Consider the following 24,104-nt stretch of genomic DNA (forward strand, 5'->3'; position numbering starts at 1 on the left):
TGGCTCTATTTTACCTGAGTTGCCCCCCCTCCAGTGTGTACTCCGAAAGAGTGTTTAGTGCAGCCGGGAACCTTGTCAGCGAAAGGCGTAGGAGGTTGCTTCCACAGAATGTGGAGAAGATGATGTTCATCAAAATGAATTATCAGCTCTTCCAGGGAGACCAGCCTCCAGAAGGTACAGAGGGACCTGTGGTGGTGGATTCAAGTGGGGACGAGTTAATACTTTGTGAGGATGAGGATGTACACACTGAAGAGGGTGAGGAATCGGTGGATGAGGAGGATGAGGATGACATCTTGCCTCCGTAGAGCCAGTTTGTGCAGGGACACATTAATTGCCAGCTTGTTTTGTGGGGGCCCAAACGAACCAATCATTTCAGCCACAGTTGTGTGGCAGACCCTGGCGCTGAAATGATTGATTTGTTAAAGTGTGCATGTCCTGTTTATACAACATAAGGGTGGGTGGGAGGGCCCAAGGACAATTCCATCTTGCACCTCTTTTTTTCTTTGCATTATGTACAGTTTGGGGCCTAGTTTTTCTAACTGCCATCCTGCCTGCCACTGCAGTGTCACTCCTAGATGGGTCACGTGTTTGTGCCGCCCACTCGTGTCGCTTAGCATAGTCATCCAGCTACCTCGGTGCAACCTTTTGGACATAAAAACACTATTGTGAGGTGTGAGGTGTTCAGAATAGACTGGAAATGAGTGGAAATTAAGGTTATTGAGGTTAATAATAGCATAGGAGCAGAAAAACCTACAAATTCTGTGATTTTAGCTGTTTTTATGCTTTTTTTCAAAAAAATACAGATCCAAAACACAAAACCCAGAACCCAAAACACGGAAGGGTGGTTTTGGCAAAACCAATCCAGATCCAAAACACGAAGAAAGATCCAGATCCAAAACCAAAACACAAAACACGAAAAGTGGCCGGTGCACACCCCTAGTTTAAAAGGACAAGTCCTTCCCAGGCTCTGGAGATGGGTACATACGTTATATACACAACATTGTTAGAAGAGTGTTGCACATATTTGTGATATATTTAATTGTCTTATATATTTTTTCTATGTAACATTAAAGGTCAAAAATTGTGAAACTGATTATCAAACCGGCTGAAAAAATTGATGTTTTGAAGTGCACGGGTAAGTTTTTCCTTTTCATTACTACTACTATGTATAAGGCATATACAAAAATGCCCCTTGTGAATGTTGTGTATCTATAGATGCTTCTCTTAAGAGGTGTAAAACTTGCTGCAACCCATAAAGTAAAGATATGTGCTACTGATGATGATCAACATGTAATTATTCTAGTTAAAAATACAAAAAATTATTTAAATAAATGAAAAATTAACAAACAAAATATGTGCCAACTCGAAGTGAAATCTGCAGCAGTGCTTATAGGTTTGACTGCTAAAAGATAAGGGCAAACATCATAGGGTGGGAAGCTGAGCTGGGCACACTAGAACACCTGGACCTGCAGCTTGGGGTCCCTTTGTTACAATGTGTGCCAGTTGCAGCCTAGTTAGGATTCCACCAGGGAAAATATTCTGTACACTGAACATGGTGTCACTGCATGTGCCAGCATTTCCATTGCTGCCTGTGACTGTGTGAGCATGATCGCACTTGTAGAACAACAATGCCAGCATACCCTGGAAGCCAGGACCCACAGGAACCTATAGTTCTACACTTGTGCCAGAAAAACTGAGACAACCACTTCCATTCCGACACGAAATCCCGATGCCTATCATTAGCCCTATGCTTGGATCCCGACGCCCGGCATACGAACGAAGGAAAGCCGGGCGGCGGGAGCGGACAGCCGCAGAGGGGGATGGTAAGGTTAGGGCAGTGATTCCCAACCTTATTCATAAAGGCACACTAACAGTCCTGGTTTTAGTGATATCCATGCTAAAGCACAGATGGTTAAATCAAAATAACTGAGGTACTAATTAAGTCACCTGTGCTCAAGTATGGCTATCTTGGGAACCCCTGGGTTAGGGGCTCCTGGGGGGACTTAGGGTTAGGCAACCCCTGGGAGGGTTAGGGTTAGGCTAGGGGAAGGGGGGTTAGGGTTAGGCACCCCTGGGGGGAGGATAGGGTTAGGCACCCCCCTGGGAGTGTTAAGCTTAGGGTGTGGGGAGGGGGGGTTAGGTTTAGGCACTCCTGGGGTAGGTTAGGGTTAGGCACTAGGGGGGAGGTTAGGGTTAGGCACTCCTAAGGGAGGTTTAGGATTAGGGGAGGGGGAGGGTTAGCGATAGCCGCAATAATTACCCTGTCGGGATCTTGTCCTTTCTAGCTTCCGGCGTCGGTATTACATCCGCCGGGCTTACGTCCACCGGGATATAATACTGATTCCAGATAGCTCTGCAATTCATTGTTGTATAATTCACAGTAAATATGGCTATGTACTGTATGATGATTTAAGGGACTTTGAATGATGTTAGATAGTAGGTGCCAGAAAAATGGGTCACTTCTCCTAAATCAATACGAAATTTTGATTTTCACGTGCAATCTCTGGATGATCTTAAACAGTGCTGTCTGGCATGCATTGTAATAGCAGACTGGCATTTGACACTGCCACAGATAACAGCAAAATGTATTGCAGGGCCACAAGTAACATCAGCATATGATGTTCTTTTATGTATTGGAAGACCCCTACACTTGGTAGGTGCATAGCAGATGTGAGCAAGGAGGGTAGTCCACACATTGATTCCAAACTAGAGTAGGAGTGAAGATAACTGGATAGATGTGATAGAAGACAAACAGCAGTCAAAGCGATACGGGATCAATCTCTCATGGGCTAAGTATTGTACAGCCATACAGCACTGTGAGGCTCCAATACACAGTGACAGTTTTTGTGCACATGCAGACCCATGTAATCAGTCTGACCTTTAAGACTGGTGATTTAGACATCTGATGTTATTGAGGCAAATAAGTCATGCACAATAACACACAGTTAAGAGACAGCACATAACGATTAACCATTTAATTACATATCTACACTATGGGGTACAGGAGCGAATGGCAAACTCAGGTCCTATTGCTGTCCCCATGGAAAAAGTTTCTACACATCACCAGAGCTCATGATGACCGCCACTGGGATGCAAAATAACTGGAAACAAGTAGCCTGGGCTGACAAGTTGAGGCTCCAACTGTTTTGGGTAGATGAACAATTATGTATATGTATATGGAGAAAACTGCATGAGGCAATGAACCCCCCCACATGCCAGCAAGGGGCAGTCCAAGTCGGTGGTGGCTCTGTTACTGTATGGTGTGAGGTTTTTTCAGATGGAACCCATTAGAACTAAAGACAAGTGATTCAGTTTTAACTTGATTATTTGATCCAAATCAAACCAAACTGTTGATCTCTAATTAGAACCCCTAATAAATTAGCAGTTATCACTGACTGCTATCCTTGGGGATCTTTTATATCCATTCATGTCATGCATTCACTCAGACAGAAGCGAGTTCTTTCAGCTTGACAATACACCATGGCACAGTTCCAAAGCCACCAGATTATGGGTCTATTTACTATTCCTTGGATGGAGATAAAGTGAATGGAGATAAAGTAGCAATCAATCAGCTCCTAACTGTCATTTTTCAAACACAGTCTGTGACATGGCAGTTAGGTAACTGCCATGTCACAGACTGTGTTTGAAAAATGACAGTTAGGAAATGATTGGTTGGGACTTTATCTCCATTTACTTTATCCCCATCCAGAATCAGAATCATCTTTATTGGCCAAGTATACAGCTGCATACCCGGAATATAGCTCTGGTTTGCTGCACGCCAGCAGCTCACATAACTAACAATTCACAATCCAGTCATAAAACATAAAACAGTACATAAAGTAATAAACAATAAAACAAGAATGCCCTATTTAAAATACTACCACATAATTATGCAAACCCTTCCGTCAATTATTCAACACTTGAATAGCCTGCGGAAAAAAACTATTTAGATGTCTAGAAGTTTTTGCAGCCAATGCCCTATAACACCTGTCTGATGGAAGCAGTTTAAACGAAGAACATCCAGGACTCTAGTGGTCCTTCACAATATTTTATTGCCCGCTTCCATATCCTGGCAAAATACAATTCCTGAAATGAAGGGAGACTTACCCCAATAATCCTTTCAGCTGTTCTTACAACCCTTTGAAGCCTTAGCCTATCTCGTTGCTAAACCAAACCAAACTAAAAAAGAGTAAAAAAGAATCAGCAGCCTTCGGAAGAGATTAAACTTTTTAAGCTGCCATAGAAAAATAATCTTTGCTGAGCTTTTTTGACAATAACGTTAATATTAGGCCCCCAATTAAGGTCACACGAAAATGTAGACCCCAGAAACTTAACAAGAGTCCACAGTAGATACAACATTGCCATCTATCATAAGTAGGGACACAGGAACAGAATTTCTCCTAAAATCCACAAATATTTCTACAGTTTTAAGCGGATTTTATCTCTAGATTATTTCTGCAGCACCACTGGATCAAGTGTTCCACCTCTTTCCTGTATATAGTCTCATCCCCATCCTTAATCAAGCAAATGACAGTGGTGTTATCGCAAATTTCAATAACTTCATGGATTGCGCACCAGCATAACAGTCATAAGTATACAAAGAGAAGAGCATGGGGGAAAGGACACACCCTTGGGGTACCCCTGTGCTGACCCTGAGAACGCTTGAGATTACCTTCCCTGCTTTCACATACTGCTTACTATCTGTCATAAAATCTACAATCCATTCACAGGTAGATACAGGAGCCCCCAAATACAACAGTTTGGAGTACAATATCCTTGGAACAATCATATTGAATGCCGAGCTGAAGTCGACGAACAAGACCCTCGCATAGGTAGCAGGCAGGTCAAGATGTTGTAGAATATAATGCAGCCCCAGGTTGACCGCATCCTCTACTGACCTATTCACCTGATAGGCAAACTGCAAGGAATCCAAGCAAGGGCCTGCCGTCTATTTCAGATGGTTCAGTACTAGATGCTCAAAAGTTTTCGTGACCACAGACGTCAAAGCATTTGGTTTGAAGGAACTGCACACAATTCCAAAGATCTATTAAAGATCCTTGTAAAAACAGTGGCCAGCTGCTCAGTACAGGCTTTCAGGACAGATAGGGATACACCATTTGGACCGGGTGCCTTCCTGGGCTTTAACCATCCAAATAGCTTAGCCACCTCCGCCTGACCTACCTGCAATCTAACAGAACAACTCCTAGTCTCAGGTAGGGTAAAATATAGAATGATCGTTGATAAAATTAAATTCAGGCTTATCAAACTTGCAATAAAAAACATTCAACTCGTCTGCCAATTTCCGGAGTAACATGGCTAGGTGATTTCTTATAGTTTGTGATAGCCTGCATGCCTTTCCACACAGACACAGGATCATTAGCCGAAAAATGATTTATCAGTTTGTCAGTAAAACATTTCTTGGCAGCCCTGATCTCCCTGGTCAAGTTGTTCCTGGCCTGTTTATACAAGGCCCTATCCCTGCTTCCATAAGCCTCCTTCTTAGCATGTCGTAGTTGCCTGAGATTAGAAGTATTTGTTATTACTATAGGTTTGTTATTACTAAAGATACAGTAAGATTTTGATGGTACACCCATATCCTCACAAAAACTAATGTAAGACGTCACGATATTCGTTAAATCATCCAAATAAGTGACTGCATCCTCAAAAACACCCCAGTCAGTACAGTCAAAGCAAGCCTGAAGTTCCATATTCACATAATTGGACCATCTCTTCACAATCCTAACCACAGGTTTAACCAATCTTAACTTCTGCTTATAAATTGGGAGCAAATTTATCAAATAGTGGTCCGAGAGACCCAGCGCTGCCCGAGGATTGAACCGATAGGCATCTTTAAGGTTGGTAAAGCAATTGTCCAAAGTACGTGCATCCCTAGGAGACATAACATGTTTCTTATACTTGGGTAGCTCCTCACTCAGATTTGCATTCTTAAAGTCTCCCAGCACAATAAGCAATGAATCTGGGTGTTTAAGCTCCATCTCAATTATATGGGCAGCCAAATGATGTAACGCCTCATTTACACAAGCCTGGGGAGGAATGTAAACACCGGACTGCCACTCTGTGAGGTCCTCCTACCTCGCTGCTATGTCATCTCCGCCTTACCCTGATTGGATCTCTCTCCTTTTTCACCTCTGCTGGTTCTCTGCTCAGATGCCAGCTATAGCGTCCTGTACGTGTTTCCATTTTGGTGTTTGAAATTTATGCTCATGTTGTGTTCCTGCTCCTCCTGTTCAGCCTGTATACTTCTGTATCAGCCGCACTGCAGTGTCTGAGTGAACCTCCCTCTACACCTCGGTTATCTCCACTGCACTGCGGTGTCCAGTAATCTCTGCCGCCATACAGCATCCCGTAAGAATCTGCAGCACTGCAGCGTCTGAGTGACCTACCCTATTCCATCACAATCCACTCCGCTGTACAGTTTACCCAGTTGAGTTACTTCACCTCCCGGGGCATCAGCCGCACCGCGGCATCTGACTACCATCTCTGCTACATCTGGACTATCTCAGTCACATCACAGCCATTTAGTCAAAGCTCAATGCAAAGACTCTACCGACTGTCTCAGTCGCAACATGGCCACAAGGCCGCATCCCTGCTGTCAGGATGCGGCCTGGGATCGGCCACTACTCATCTCTGCGCTGGTGTCCTTGGGCTTAAGTGTCCAGGCGCTGGGAGTGTAGGTGAGTGGTGACTGAGTATTCTCCCTGGGGTCCGCTAGGGCTTCCATGCATGCGTCCTGGTTTCCGGGGTGCCGGGCATGGGCGCAGTGATGTTGGTTCATATCACCTGATTAGTCTCTCCCTATGGTAGCCCTGTGGTCACTCAGCTGATCCTCTGATTCAATGATCAGCTACCCAGGGGTATTTAAGTCTGACTCCTGGAACAGGAAACTGCTGTTCAACTTCGCTGTTCCAGTGACTTGTGATTCTCACCAGTGTTGCTCTGTCTTTTCCCTTCAGAGTGTTGCTACAGCCCACTTACAGTTCTCTAGAATTCCTGCATTAGCTCCCATGCTTTTTTCTGTCTGAGTTTTATACCCCTTTTACACCAGAACAAAAACCTGGGTTTTTGCTGTGTCTACCCAGGTCGCAGCTCAGTGTAAAAGGGTCCCTGAAAAATAACCTGGGTCAAGTGACCCAGCAATCCAACCCAGGTAGCTACCAAGGTTGGACCCAGGATGGACCTGGGTAATGGTTCAGTGTAAACGATGTGACCTGGATTATCCCACCTGGGTCATGTTTAAAATGAGCTGATTGGTGGTTGTGGAGCAGTCACCTCCCACTTTTTATGACCTCATATTTTTAGCAGGGCAGACCTGTGTGGACAGGGCTGACCTGGAAGTAACCCAGATCGAAGATGCAGTGTAAATGGGGTCTGATCTGGGTCTGACCTGGGTTGGAACCATGTCCAAAAACCCAGGTCGGACCCAGGTTTTTGGTGGAAAAGAGGTATTAGTTCTCTCCCAGTACTCCTGTCTTATATGTTTCTATGCCTGTGTGTCGTGTAATGTTCTGCCAGTTCTTCTGCAATTTCCCTGTGTTACTGAGGTGTCAGATTACTTGCTATTACTAATTAGCTCCCAGCTGCATCGCTTAGCATTCCCAGTAAGTGCCTGTATCCACTCTGCTCTATGTCTTGTCTGTGCAAATCAGCACCTGCATTCTAGCATTCCCAGTATATATGCCTATATCCACTCTGCTGTGTGTTAGTCTGTGCAACAGCACCTGGATTTCTCAGTGATCTTCAGTACATTTTTCAGTATTTTCATGCAAGCCTGTAATTAGGATCTCTACAGTGTCCTAGCATTTACATCATTAAATATAGTTCCGGTCTTCTGCCATTCCCAGGTACCTGTCCAGAGGGCTGCGACCTGCTCACTTGGTGCGGCAAAAACCAAATCCCAATTGGAGGGGTCACTGGAGAAAATCACCAAGTGAGTTAGACTCCGCACCTCTGGGAGGTCTAGATAAACTTGGGTTCGGCCGCAACTAGGAGATCTAGTTCAGTCACGTCCTTAGTCACCCAAACCACTCGGCTCACTGTCCTCCACAGAGGAACACTTGCACCGGATCATGACACCTGCCAAGTGTTTATTTGCCCTTAAAGCTGCAACTTGGCCACAAGGCCGCATCCCTGCCAAGTGTTTACAAGCCCTCAAGGCTGCAACCCAGCCCCCAGATTACCTCTCTGCCAAGTACGCATCTGCCCTCAAGGCTACAATTCAATCATTTAAATCAAATCTGAAACCTTGTTCTCATCAGACCTTTTTGACAACTGCAGGCCTAAAGACCACTCCGCTACCCAGTCTTCTTCAGCTCCTTTGTGCTCCTCACTTCTGACCACCTACAGTAGGACCATTGTTTTCTCTTGTCACAGCGAATCTACCCAGAGATTCATAACATCTACACAGTACTTCGGAGAGCTTGTGAAGTGTATGTCCCATCATGTTGCTGGTGTGATTCACTTGAAAGGAGGACCTATGTGTTTCTAGATTGGTATTTAATTTTTTCTTGCACACCATTCAGTAAAATTAAATAAAAACATATATTTAAAAAAAAATTGACTACAGTAGCTGTACTTACTTAAACCATTGTTCCCATTTTTATTGTATGTTCCTTACTCATCATCTTTTCTTCTATGCTGTAAGTATTTTAAGAAAATTAGATGGTTTATATAATAAAAAAACAGATATGGATAGGGTCTATCATTGTCTTATTTTCATTTAAATATTTATATCATGTGCATAGCCAGGGGTAACAGTGGGCCAGAATGGAGCGCAACTGCGTTCTGTCACTTCTATTTGAAGACAAAGCCTGTTCCGCCTCCTCTGGCCCACCTCAGCCCAGTGCCACAGGGAGACTTCATTTGCTGGGCACCGCTGAGATTTTGCTACCAGCAGGTGCCAGACTCCTTTCTGACAGTGCCAGCAGTAGCTGAAGGCTGGAGCTCACTCCTGAGCTCCGGTTTCCACACTGTGCACTATGGGAGAAACGTCATGACGTCTCTCCCATAGTAGTTCCGAGGAGCAGCCTGTCGGACGGCCATGGATGCAGGAGCGAGGTGGTATGATTTACCGCCCCCCTTCCCTGCTGCCTAAACCTAACTTCCCCCCGGGAGTGCCTAACCCTAACCCTCCCTCCCCCTAGCCTAACCCTAACCTCGCGAGGGGGGTGCCTAAGGTACGTATTGTGTTTTTTTGTTTTGTTTAAGCGGCACTACTACAGGGGACATTACTATAGGAGGCATTACAACAGGGGCCACTACCATTGCGGGCACTACCATTGGGGGCATCACTATTGGGACATTACTACTGGGGGCACTTCTACAGGGAGCATTACTATTGGGTGCATTACTATTGGGGGCTTTACTACTGGGGCATTACTACTGGGGCATTACTACTGGGGGCATTTCATAGGGGACACCACTCCTGGGAGCACTGCATAAGGGGACTACTATTGTGGGCATTACTATTGTGGGCACTAATATTGGGGCACTACTATTGGGGGCATTACTACTCGGGGCACTACTACAGGGAGCATTACTACTGGGGGCATTGCATAGTGGGCACCACTCCTGGGGACCAGGATCTGCATCGGTGGATGCAGATTTCTTGGCCTCGAAGGCTGCCTGTCACTACGTATGCAGGGCGAGACGTACGCTTGCTGAAACTCCTCCTACCTCCTGTCCATCATTCTCGGATCAATCTGGATTGGCTCCTGCTTCTATTTCCTCCTGGTGTGAATGCTGCTCCAATGCCGTTGATAGCGTTCAAGTGTTTCTGGTTCTGGCATTGTCTCCTGTTATCCAGTCGAGTGTCCAGTCCTCCTGCCTATTTTGTAAACCTGACGTTTGTGTCATCTGGGCGGCATAGTTCGCATACCAGCTACCTTCCGCTACTTGCACACCCTGCCAGATGTAACCTACGCAGTGCACCCCAGATGGCTGCCTCGGATGGTTCTTTCTTGGGATCTATTCATTCAGTTCATTTCATATTTCAAATGTTTCAGTCACCTGTAAATGTCATGTCCGAACTGCAGCACTGTTTGCTGTATTTACTAATCCCTGTTTTGTAAAATGTACTTCCAGCCCACTGTATAATATACTGGTGTGCTATGCATTCACTAAAGTTCATCCTCCTTGGGCAGAATGTACTTTATGTGGATCTATTCACACAGCGGGCGCCTGGTAAATGGATCCTCCCTGCGGCGCCGGGGTTAGGTTGGCTGGAGGAGGCGGAACTGGTTTCGTCTCCTCCGGTCCACTTTAACCCCGATGGGTGTGGGGGCCCTTAACGTGTGGGGACCCAGGGACGATCGCCCCTGTCGCTCCCCCATTAATCTGGCCCTGTCACTATGGTACCCCCCGATATGGCTTGCTGAAGGTATTTTGTGTTTTCAAATGGGCTCAATAGCTGCTAAATATCGTTTTTCTATACGTGATGCAGAATAGTATTTAGGAGTATGTTTTCCAGAAAATAAGTTATCCCAGCAAATTTGGGGTACTTGAAAATGAGGGTCAGCATATTTAAAGTTGAAAAAGTGAAGTTGAAAAAAACTTGAAAAATGGACCTGCCACAAACACCTGCAATCAAAAAAACACTTGGGGAATATTTGGAGACCCCCCCAGAGTCAAGTTCACTAGTTTTTAAGTTTGCACCCCAACATTTTTTTTTTTTTGCCCCCATTTTCAAAGTCAATTTTTTGGGTGTTCTTAAGTTTTTTTTTTTTGACACAGATTACCTTTGGGGGACTGTCTGAAGGCTGCACGGGGGTTCCCAAAACTTTGCACCCCATAAACTCCAATTCTGCACTTTTTTCTGCCTGCCATTCATAGGCGATACTTTACCGCCTATTACATTGCATTGACTTTCCGCCTAGGCGGAAAGTCTTTTAAATTGAATACGGGGTAAAACCAATATAGGTGATAATGACGTTATCGGCGGTAACTTAACGTGGATCCGGACTTAACGCTTCAAATTGAATACGGGCCTATAATGGAAGCTTCCAAGTCTTTGAAAAGGCTTTAGAAAAACATTGGCATGTTCTGTTCTTAGACGAACAATTGAAAACATTACTTCCACCGAAGCCGAAAATCATTTATAATACAGCTAGAAACTTAAAACGAGAACTAACAAAAAGCTACACAACAACAGAGACAACTACTGCGAATGAAAATAAAGGACATTAATACTGTTTACAGTGCACAGGTTGTAAAAATCAGAGCACCTCCACAAAACCAATAAAGACTTTGAAAATTAACCAAAATAACAAAGAATACAAAATTAAAGACAGAATTACTTGTAATAGCGAAGGAGTAATCTATGTTTTGAAGTGCCCTTGTGGTTTGCAATATGTAGGCCAAACAAAAAGAAAATCGAAAGTAAGAATTGCTGAGCACTTTTACAACATAAAAAGAGGATTGAACACACACAGTGTGTCACAACATTTTTCTGACCATCATAATAAAAATCCCAAAGGACTCCAATTTATGGGAATTCAAAGAGTGATAAAAGATTTGAGAGGAGGATGCCAAACCACAGCATTAAAAAAGAATGAGACACGCTGGATTTATCTACTTAAAACATTACAACCATATGGATTAAATATCGATATTGAACTTAATGCTTTTTTATGAACCTCCAGACAAAAATATTTTTCCTCGTCCAATACATACTTAGGATACAGTTCTGTACTTTATCACACCTCTTATAATTTACATTTTCCTTATTGAGTTATCCCCCTCCCTTTTTTCTTTTTCTTCTTTCTTTTTTTTTTCTTCTTTTTTTCCCCTTCTTACGATTTTTATTTTTTATATTTTTTATTAAATTTGTTTTTTAAAAAATATTTTTTACAAATATTTTGGAACACAATACTCTTGCAAAAGAACAACAAGGAACACGAGGTTCCCACCTTTTTAAGGAGTACTTCCTGTTTTAAATCTCAATTTATAAATAAAGTTTTTTAGATACAAGTCTTATAAATAGATATATCCAAGCCAATTTTAAAACACCTTTGATAAAGTAGCAAGCAGCTACGAAATGCATTGGTGAACACTAAAGCATGAGCCAAGCCAGAACTACAGCACAGCCTAGTATTTTTGACACGGAAGGTGACGTCATTTATAACCACTGCGGCCGCAGCATCTTGAAGCTGCCACACTTCCAGCCTTGATAAGGCTGTTATCTACAGTGAAACGCATGCGTCGGCGTCACTGACAGTTGCACGTTGTTTGTTATAGGGAAAAATATGCCTATACCTATCTAACTACAAATACGCTGTGTAGAGGCATCTAATGTGAAACACGTTACCTAACAGTGCAGATTGTCTCCGATTTAATATATAAACAGCTATTTTATTATCCATTTTACTGACCTGATATTGATATCCCAGGAATTACTATATGCTTTGAACAGCCGCATCATATGTGTCACTCATAGTACTATATGTATGTTACTCAAACGTATTCCTACTGCAAATAGTATAATTGGGATTAGGAATTCTATGGCATTGTTGCTATTTGATAGTAACCAGACGACTCTAGCAACAAAGTTACTATTATGATTCATGTGCTGCTATGTAAATAAAGTAAGAGGACTGTCCAGGGAATCTTGACAATAAATTTCTTCTTTCTTAAACTGCACTCCAATCTATTATGTACTATATGGATGTGTAACAATATTATTGCTGGCATTTAGAATCGGCTTATCAATATAACACAGCTGTAATTCTGCTAAATAAGGAGACTTGACCCATTTCATATACAATTGATTGGGGAATTTCTGTAATACATTCCTTTTTTCTGCAGTGTTGCCTCCTAACTTAGTTATTGTGTATCAACACGTGTTGCAGTGATATTCATTTACCATCTATTAATATCTTCACTTAGGTGGGTGAATCGTAATATATTGATACTCGGACACATTTCCATTAATATCTTTATTCAAGGAGTGTGAACAATAACACACTACAATTTAATTTTATTATCCTGCTGACACTGATAGGTTTATAGCCTCTTTTCATCTACAACTATTATTATTGTTTGGTGTCTATTATAGATTATCTATACTATTTGAGAACACTAGTCATCATTAAGTTACTTCCATTGTTTTTCAGGTATAGGCACACCCTACATTATTAACAATACATCAGAGGATCTGTCTTTTTAAAATCTATGTTTATCTTGTTTAATACTTATTTTAATACCTTATATTTCACAGTATATTCCCTCTGTATTGGGATTATTTTTATGTATTAACTATTAAAAGTTATACTTTACATGATCAATTATTCCTCTCTGTGCGCCCACTACTTACAACTCCTTATTCCTTTCCCCTCACTATACACTTCCAGCCAGAAAGATCGCTCGGGGAGGACCAGGACTTAGGTTTGAAGTCCCCGTTAGACACAGGGTAAGATTAGGGCAAGCTTCTAGTTACCTTATACAGTGCTGAACTGGCCGAAGCACACTTTCACCAAAAGAGCTTAAACATTACAAGTGCATTTTTGTTTCAAATGTTTTTCATTTATCTTGTATGTTTTATTAATTTTTTTAAATGTTATTCATTCTTTAGCTTATCTTATTTATTTATTTCTTATTTCACTTATCTCATACTGCTTTTTTTCCCTTTCTTCTTACTTCTATACCACTGACACTCACTGTATTAATTAGCGCTCAGCATTTTACCTTCTTATTTGCTGTTTTTTGACCGAGCAGCTTTCAAAAACATATTTTATAGCGCAGATCACCTATAAACCTTGTAACTGAGTAAGCTTATGCTTACTCAGATTTGCCGGTGCTGCAGCATCTAAGGATACTACACTCTGATTGCTATTGCTGTCAGGAGGCGTCTGCTTCCTATAGATACCTCCTGCAGTGTTCTAATATTTGCTGGATGGTATTGCACAGTTGCTTCCTTGCCATTCAGACCTGAATCAGAGCGAATGTGCAGACAGTGCAGTTTCACAAGGTCTCATGTGAGGGATGAGGATCCCATTTAACTATTATATAATGGGTTTTCAAGGTAAGATTTCATTTCAAAAGTTGCCCTTATGAAAAGAATGAGTTTATATTGCAAAAAAGAGAAATCAAATTTCAGATATGTGTAATTAAAACAATGTAATTACATGCTTATTATAGCAGGGCATTGAAAATAAAAGAAAATGGATACATACAAAGGGACTTATTGGTGCATGTGTGACATGTGGGTGTGAAAAGGTTAAACAAACTACCAGCTACTGTGAAAATACACAACTCAGCATGGGTGTAACTTCATACCAGGTGCAATGAGATTAGATGGAGGTAACCCCCCTCCCTTCCTCAGGCACATGCACAGAAGCCCAACTGAGGGGACAGAGGAGGAAGTAATGTGCCAGTAATCCAGCCAGTTGTGGATAATCTTCAGCCACTCTTAGCCTCATCCCTTCTTGTGTCTCTCCAGCCTCATTCCATTGTTTCTGCAGCTGCAGCCCCCCAAGTGTTTTTATAGCTCCAGCCGGCCCTCTTCTGTCTCTCCCCCCTGGTGTATTTCCAGTCCCCCAAGTATCTCTCGAACCAGCCATGTTCTTTTTCCAATTCTATTGTCTCTCCATCCAGCCCCCTTCTGTCTCCAGCACCCCAAGTGTCTCTTTAGCCAGCCCATTTGGCCAACCCCCCAGTGTTTCTCCAGCCAGCCCCCCTCTGTCTTCAGTCCCCAAGTGTCTCTCCTGCCAGCCATGTTCATTCATCAGCAACCTAAGTGTCTTTCCTGCCAGACCCTTTTGTCTCCAGGCCCCCAAATATCGCTTCATTGAGTCTCCTTCTGTCTCTCTTGCCACTCAGGTGTCTCTCCAGCCAGCCAATTCTATCTCTCCCGCCCCCTAGTGTACTTTCAGCAAACCACCTTCTGTCTCTCCAGCCTCACCCCTAGTGTCTCTCCAGCTAGTCCCTTCTGTCTCCAGACACCCCAGCATTTCTCTAACCAGCCTTGTTTTGTATCCAGCCCTACAGTGTCTCTCCAACCAGCCACATTCTGTTTTCAGCCCCCAAGTGTCTCTCTAGCCAGCCATATTCTCTCTACAGCCCTGCAGTGTCTCTAAAGCCAGCCCCCTTATGTTTCTCCAGTCCACAAGTGTCTACAGCTAGCCACATTCTGTCTCCAGTTCTAAAGTATCTCTCCAGCCACTAGTGTCTCTTCAACCTGCCATGTTCTCTCTCCAACTCTGCAGTTTCTCTCCAGCTCCCCAATGTCTCCATAGCCAGCCACATCCTGTCTCCAGCCCTGCAGTGTCTCTCCAGCCAGCCCACTTCTGTTTCCAGCCCCCCCAGTGTCTTTCTAACCAGTAATGTATTTTTTCCAGTCATGCAGTGTCTCTCCAGCAAGCCCCCTTTTGTCTACAGCCCCATAGTGCTTCTTCAGCCTGCCACTTTATTTCCCCAGTCCTGCAGTGTCTCTCCTGCCATATTCTGTCTTAAGCCTTGCAATTTCTCTCCAGCCAGCCCCATCTTTCTCCAACCCCTCTCCCCAGTGTCTCTATATCCAGCAATGTTCTGTCTTTAGCCCTGCAGTGTATCTCTAGACAGCCCCCAAGTGTTTCTAAAGTGTATTTCCAGCTCCAGTCAGCCATCCCTGGTCTCTCCAGGTCCCCTGTGTCTCTACAGCCAGAATATTTCTGTCTCCAGCTCCCCAGTGTATCTCCAACCTGCTACATTCTGTGTCCAGCCCTGCAGTGTCTCTCCAGCCAATCACATTCTGTCTCCAGCCCTGTAGTTCTCTTTAGCAAGTCCCCTTCTGTATCCAATCCCCTCTCTGTCTCTCTAGCCAATATTGCTCTGTCTGCAGCCCCCTAGTGTATTTATAGCCTGCTCGTTCTATCTCCAGATCAACAGTCTCCTGCTAGCCCCCACATCCCTCCGCCTTCAGGCCACAGACACTTACCTTCTATATTGTCTGGCTTATGCTGCTCCTCTTCTCACTGTGGCTCATCTGTCAATGGTGCAGTGTGCTGTGATGTCATCACACCATGTCTCAATAAGAAAAAACTTTTTTATACCATGCAGCCACCGACAAGTGACAGCAGCTCCCTAGACACCACAGATAGATTGATCTGTAATCACTTAGATTGATCTGTAATCACTGTTTTCACTATGGCAGTGATTAGTAGGGTGCAGGCAGTGGTTAGAGATGGATTTATCTATGCTCCTTGTACCCTCCTGACAGCTGATACTCGGAGGCCAATGCTTCCATTGTCTTTGGGAGTTCTGTTACTTCATCTCAGCATATCATGCCACTGTATGGCTGTTAGGGATTTCTAAAATTAGTGTAGGGTATGCAGTAATGTGTGGGTCCACTAAGCTGAAGTGCCACAGTTTGCCTACCCCTGGTCTAAACAAAGCAGATTTTATTTTTATTCATATATCAATAAAATATACTTCCAGACCCAAAATTACAAGGAGAAAAAGTACTCTCAGGTTTGGGGTCACTCTATCTATATCGTATGAGTAAAAGTTTAAATTTTTATTAATGAAAGCTAAGAACATCCTTATTTGGACTAAACACATACATATATCGTAGATACTATATCACACAATGTATAAATAAAATAACTTATACTGTAATAGTTAGTGATTCCAGAACAAAAAGTTAACTAGAATAACTCAAAACCTGTTGGCAAAATATTGAGTCTAGAGTCAAATATTTTTAAATAATCTGACAGTTATTATGTATTGTTATTATTCAGTGTTCTTAAGTACAGGAAGATAGGTATTGGACATAAATACACTGGTGCAATTACTTAAATCATGTTGGATCTAAAGAAATAAACAAGTTGTCTTTTACTGGATCAATCAGAGATACAGTATGTACTGTAAATATACTATACATGTAGATCACCATAAAAATTGGAAATGTGTGCTGACCCCCCGTGTTTTGGATTTGTTTCTTTTTTTTGTAATGATAAAAAAGTTTTTTCAGAAAGAGCTAAAATCATATAATTTATGCAATTCAAACCCCGAAATTCAGAATTAATATCCAAATTCCGAACCGCGGAAAGATTATAACTGCCAATCAAATCTGTCCGGATATTCTCGGAAGATCAGGACTGTAACTCGGATTTGTCCAGATTCACAAATTCGGGTGGATCTGGATTTCTGCGAGAACAGAACCTCGAATTTCTAATAAAAATATCAAACACGTATGTCTCAAAATAATTCAAAAGAATATGTTATGGCAATATTGCTTGAGATTCAATCAGTGAAGGTATAAATACATCAGCATCACATATACAAAAGTAGCACTTCAGTAGCAACGGTTATTGGGCATGATTCAGTAGCAACGGTTATTGGGCATGATTCAGTAGCAACGGTTATTGGGCATGATTCAGTAGCAACGGTTATTGGGCATGATTCAGTAGCAACGGTTATTGGGCATGATTCAGTAGCAACGGTTATTGGGCATGATTCAGTAGTGAACGCAAATGCGACTACTGCTGAGATTTCAGCTGCGAAAATATGCTAATGCCTGCAACAGCTCCGCCAGCATAAAGACGCCCACTGCTGCTTTCTTATATCCATCCAATGTCACTGTTCTGTGTAAACATTGGTACCATCAATGCACCAGCTGCAGATGCTGCAAGTGTCCCCGCAGACAGAGAGCTCTCATGCTGCTTATGCAAACGCAGTGGCTTATTTATGCATGCACATAAAACGGCGTTTAAAAAGACAAGCCTGCATTTTTATGACTGCTGCCCTGTCACCAACCCCAAATGCTGACATCCTATCACTGACTTACAGTGGATTCCTCTGTGCGTCCGTAATCGCACAGCAAATGCTGACCACACGCAGTGCGGCTTATACGCATGCACAATGGAAAATAATCACTCTATGTGCACCCTTAATCACATTTGCGTTCAGTGTGAGGCACCAAAAATAGAGGATAAAAGTAAACAATTAGGCCCCCTGGAGTTAGGTGAGGGGCAGCTGCTGTACACTGTGTGCTGAAATTGTAGTGTCCATTCTTAGATAAAGGTAGATATTGCACTTACACATGCTAGTACACACACTAAAATTTTGTTGTGTCTAATCAACGAAGAAATACAACAGTTGTTTCCTGTTAGAGGAGTCAAAGAAAATATAATTAGGCACTTATGTTTGGAATGCAACTAATAAAGGAATAGTCCAACACTACATACAAAATAACGGGTTGTAGTCATATGACTTGCGGCCACCGGTCACAATCCCGACAACGGATTGCCGGCTAGGGATTTATGATGGGCGTCGCAATACCGACGCCTATAAAAATTCTGATGCCGGAATGCAGAGGACGCCATCCCGAATGAAAGGAAGTCCAAGGGGGGGTTAGGGTTAGGTTTGGGGGGAGAGATTAGGGTTAGGCACCCCTAGGGGGTAGGGTTAGGGTTAGGCACCCCCAGGGAGAGGTTATGTTTAGGTACCCCCATGGGAGGGTTAGGTGTAGGGAGCGGTAAGGGGGGGTTAGGGTTAGTCACTAAGGGTGGAGGTTAGGGTTAGGCACCACTAAGGGAGGGTTAGGGGTGGACAGGGGAGGTGAGAGTACTTACCTGCCCCTATCGGGATCTTGATTCTGTTGGGCATCCGCTGTCGGGATTTGAACTGACTGCTAAACAGCCACCAGTATTTCTATCCCATTTCAAAATAACACTTCTGCAGCAGAGTTAATGTCAGGTAATGATAATATAGAATAAACGTAAGTGAATAGCCCCCTATTGCTGTGTAAAGTGAGCAGCTAGTGCACGATGTGTGCTAAAATTGTGAGAGTTACAGATGAAACACGTTACTTGGAGGGTGTTTCGGGTGTGCACAAGTTGGACTCCGTTGACAGTGTAACCCTGGTTAAGGGTTAACGTAAATACAGTATTAATAAACATACATATTCTGAGGTAATATGTACACATGGATTGACAAATGTTATATATGACATGTATTTGTATGTTGAAGTAAAACATGCCTAATTTATTCTTTCATTAAGAAATAGCCTTTAGTAAAGGATATGTATGTACAATTTCTGAGGTATAAAGTATATATGTTTCTTGTATTTATATAATAGTTTGTGTGGCACCTCTTCTTTGGTGGGGATGTGCCTCGGTGTGTGGGATGCACATACACTATAGAAGAGGTGGAATAATATATGTGGGAGTGAATTGGTTTCTGTCAGGGAAAGAGGGTTCAGTTTTGACAGTCTGGAGTTCCCTTCCTTGCCAGGCACAGGGGGGTGGAGCCGGAGAGATAGCCTTTCACAGTGGTTGCTGTGAGAGCAACTGCGGCTGACAAGCAATCTAATGGAACTGAGCTGTGCCTCATGTAACCCGGACATTAGGGCTACATATATTAACTTTATATATTAACTGTAGTACATCAGCTTTGCAAGTATATGTCGGAGCCCTATTTATAAAGCATTTAAAATAGGGATATCTAAAAACATCTGTATATATTGGGATATTATTACAAGGCTGGCACTATATTGCTCTTCAGTGTAGTGGAAAGTGATCTAGAAAATATTTTGCAGCCTAAAGTGGAAACAGTAACATAACTGTCTAACTGGATATATTCTGAGGAAATTGCATAAAATAAGCTAATTGTAGCTATAGTCAGAGCAGAGTGACAGGAAGCTCATTGGTCATAGCTGCAGTTCTGGCTCATACAGCAGCCATTCCACCATCTATACTGTAGCTACTGTTACCATTCAGTTAACCCTTTCTACTAAGGGGATTATAAGGATAACATCTCTATATCTGGACTGCAATTGATTTTTATAGGATACAGAGTGTGGATATGAAATTGCTCTATTTGACACAGTACTGCTACAGACCTAATATTCAAGGATTTCAAGTGCAACTCCATTCTCAGCATCTAAGGGTTCACAAGAAGAACCACTGAATTTTTTTTTTATCAAGGATTCTTAACCATATATATAATGTAATACTTAATTCAGTATATTGTGTCATTGTTCAGAACATTTATATTCTATTATACCAGCAAATAACATTTATAATCTCATACTCTCTACTAAACTGTAACGAGGCATTATTTAGCCTATGGGAATATGTAATGTGAATTTAATATTTAACCTGTTCAGTTAGCTATTGTAACAAGAATACATCTATGAACTGTGAATTTTGCATATTTATGAGTTTATTGTTACACCCTATGTACTTGTTTGAGTTAAAGATCTCCTTTAATTGCTTGTGATGTGTGTTACTTGTTTGGATGAACTGTGGAGAGACCTGAGACCTGGGATATGCGAAGGAAGGAAGACGAACAGGTTTACATCATTTTACACACTTTAACATTCTGTATCACACTATATGTTTGGAATAGCTCACTATTAAAACATTGGGCCTGATTCAGAGCCGGCTGCTCTGACCAGAGTGCTCGCTCTGAATCAGGGCCCTCCTACCTCATTTTGGAGTGGCCTCATGGACGCTCGCATAGCTGTGGGTTACCACCCACAGCTATAGCGAGCGTCCATGATGATGGTCGCGATGGTCAAGACCATCGCGACCATCGGGCTTGCGACGAGACCCTGCGGTAGGGTCTCGCTGCCGCAAGCCCTGGAGTGATTTTGGCTCTATCAGAGCCAAAATCACTCCCACTGACATCACTACTGATGTCAGTGGGGCCGGACTCAGACCCATGGGAATGCCTCCGTCTGGCAGCCACGCCCCCGGCACGCCCACCAAAGGGGGCGTGCTGTCACTCACCATCGACAGCAGCTACCCCATTGGTGCGAGACCCCGAGCGACGGATTCTCTGTCGCTATGCGGGTCTTGCGCATGCGCACGACGGAGCTCCCTCCGTTGTGCGCATGCGCATTAGGGCACCATCGACCCGCTTGCGAGCGTCCTGCACTCATGAGCGGGTCTGAATCAGGCCCATAGTTTTAACTTCCGTGAGGGCTTTCCCAAGTAGGCCCAGACTACTACTGATACTTGGGTGAAGGCACTGAACTGATAAAAGGATGTACACTACTTAGCGGGAGGTTAAGGGTGGGTAAATATGCAAGAGTAAGGGAGTTAGTAACCTGGCGATCCTTTACAGAGGTAAAAGGGGGTTACATTTGGAGGCACCGCTTGAGATGTGAATACACTCAGGTGCAGATTTAGCGCAGTAGCCAACATGGCTCTCATTGTGAGTGAGGAGGAGGCCTGTGAATAACATGTAAAGAGGGTGTTGCTCCAGAGTGGAGTGTGGTATTATGGGGTGAAGAATTAGAGTAACTGAAAAGTGTAGAGGATGTCTGATCCTATACCAACAGAGCGTCCCTCTGTAGTTATGGGTGAAGACACGTGACTTTAATCCTCAGGGAAAATGGGAATGTGGCAGAGGAGATACTGTAAAGGGACTGGCTATAGGTTTGTATGGGGGAGTAGGAGTAGAGATGACCAGTAGTTATATTGAGAGATGGAAAAAGTTGTGCTATCATAGAGAGTAGGAGTATATTGGGAAAGTAAAAATGACCGGTGTATATATGTGTAATTCTACTATATAAAAGCAAAATTTTACCTTCTGTCTTTCTATACAAATCCACAGTTTACAAGCCAAGATCATGAAATTTTACATACGAGCATATTAAAACAAGGCGGAGGCAACTAAAAAAAAATTGAAATCGAAATTAATTACTGTTCATTTTTAATTAATTAAAATACACCATTTTTGCATAGCATTCGCCCTCTACAGGTCAGGTACAGAATTACAAAAGGATTTAGCTTATTTACTATTTTTTCTTTTCTATCTCTACTATCTACTATATAAAGCGAACATTTTTCCTTCTGTCTTTCTACACAAATCCACAGTTTACAAGCCACAGTTTACAAGCCAAGATCTCTCATGATTCTACACCTAAAACACCAAAGAAGAATAAAAGCATTGTCCTGTTTGGCTTATTGTTATATGCAGATTTGGACACCATTCTTCTTGGGCCATCTGCAAGGTCAATAAAAAAATATTAAAATGTTATTTTTGTTTCATTTCATAATTTGATTTTATAACATGCATTTTGCTACATACTAAGGAATTATGGAATTTTATTCTGTAGCATATAATCTAAGTCTCTGAACATCATTTACTATGGCTCTCATGTGGAGTTTACAGTACCTTTTTAAATGCTGTATGAATTTATAACCACTACTGATATTAAGCCAGGCTTATTATGAGTCTGAGTATGGTAAAAATTGCTATCTGCATCCATGAGGAGAGATCCATCTGATTTAGAATCAGGCCCATAAAGATGGCAACTATACTGTAATGCAAAAACGCAGCTCTGCAGCACAAATTTGTATTTATACTTGCTCATGCATGAGCTTACACAACTAGATGGTGTCACCAGTGGTGACCAAACTTTTTTTATCTACCACCTTGGTTGCTGGACCGCACTATGGAATGCAAAGAGGCTACTTCCGGTTCATTCCTTTGTCAGCCCCTGAAGGGTAAAACCAATTGGATGAATCATATACTCCGTGGAGACCCTAAATGCCGGAAACAGCTGCACAAGGAACTGAAAGTAGTTGCTGTGCATTTCATAGTGCGATCCAGCAACCAGGAAGTACACAGTCATCCTGGTATCAGAGCAACAGAAGCTCTTGGCCGTGTTTACACTGTACATCTGACAAATTTTGAATGCTTCTATCTCCAAGGTTTTTTACACCGTTACAGGTCCTACTTCCTTCGAAGACCTTAGGAATGTGGATGGGAAAGTTTGTCACACTGTTCGTGAGGCCTGCCTAAGAAGAGGTTTGTTGAAGAATGATGTGTAAACAAGCATTCTTAAAATCCCGGGCAACACCGGGTACTCCAGCTAACATATATATATATATATATATATATATATTATAGTGAGAGATGGAGGTTGCCATGCTTTCACAAAGAGTAGGGGGAGTATATGCTAGCCGGGTGCCAAGTGGGCCGTGGTCTCTCCCATAGTGCAGAGTGGGCTTGGAGGAGCGGACAGCAGTGGTCGAGGTAGGAGCGAGAATACAGGTACGTTTTTTTTGTTTTTGTGTGTGTGTAAGGGCCACGGGCACTGACACTGGCACTGCATATGGGGACGCTACTGGGGGCACTGTATAGAGGGGTGGCCGCTACTAGGGGCTCTGTATGGGGGGGTCACTACTGGGGGCACTGTATAGAGGAAGTGGCTGCTACTGGGGCACTGTATAGGGGGACTACTACTGGGGGCAATGCATAGGGGGGGCTACTACTGGGGCAATGCATAGGGGGGACTACTACTGGGGGCTCTGCATAGGGGGGACCATTTCTGGGGGCACTGAATAAGGGGCACTGCATAGGGGGACCATTACTGGGGAAACTGCATAGGGGGACCACTACTGGGGGCACTGCATAGGGGGGCCCAAAGCATATTCTTGCACCTTGGCCCACCACTCTTTAGTTCCACCACTGCTACATATATTTACCTTATATATTATTTGTGGTACAGCAGCTTTGCAAGTATATGTCGGAACCCTATTTATAATGCTTTTCAAATAGGGATATCTAAAAAGATCAATATATTGGGATATTATTACTACAAGGCCGTACTACACAGCTAATTGTAGCTATAGTCATTTAGTCAGAGCAGAGTGACAGGAGGCTCATTGGTCATAGCTGCAGCTCTGGCTCATACAGCTGCCATTCCACCATCTATAGCTACTGTTACCATTCAGTTAACCCTTTCTACTAAGGGGATAATAAGGATAACATCTCTGTGTCTGGACTGCATTTGATTTTTATAGGATACAGTTCTATTAAGACACTGTATAACTAAAGAGCTGATATTCAAAAATGTCAAGTCCAGCTACAGTTCTCAACATCTAAGTGTTCACAATAAGAACCACTGAATTTATTTTTGTATCAATGATTCTTATCCATATATGTAATATCATTCGTCATTCAGTATATTGTGTCATGCTTTAGAACATTTATTTTCTCTTATACCAGCAAAATAACATTTCTAAGCTTATACTCTCTACTAAACTGTAATGACACATTCTTTAGCTTATGGGAATATGTAATGTGAATTTAATATTTAACTTGTTCAGTTAGCTATTGTAACAAGAATACTCTGTGAACTATAAAGTTTGCAT

The 24,104-nt window shown here is 42.7% G+C and overlaps 1 protein-coding gene across 1 annotated transcript in view; it reads left to right on the forward strand.

Moving 5' to 3' along the window:
- Positions 1–24,104, forward strand: part of LOC148509122 (NXPE family member 2-like) — a 157,742-nt gene that overhangs the window by 6,260 nt on the left and 127,378 nt on the right. The window contains exon 2 of the mRNA XM_088443546.1: positions 1,074–1,135. The gene's annotated coding sequence lies outside the window, so the exon portion shown is untranslated. The remainder of the gene's footprint in view (positions 1–1,073; positions 1,136–24,104) is intronic.

Source organism: Taudactylus pleione, unplaced genomic scaffold (genome assembly GCF_031769625.1).
Source record: "Taudactylus pleione unplaced genomic scaffold, aTauple2 ptg000331l, whole genome shotgun sequence".
Classification (NCBI taxonomy): Eukaryota; Metazoa; Chordata; class Amphibia; order Anura; family Myobatrachidae; genus Taudactylus; species Taudactylus pleione.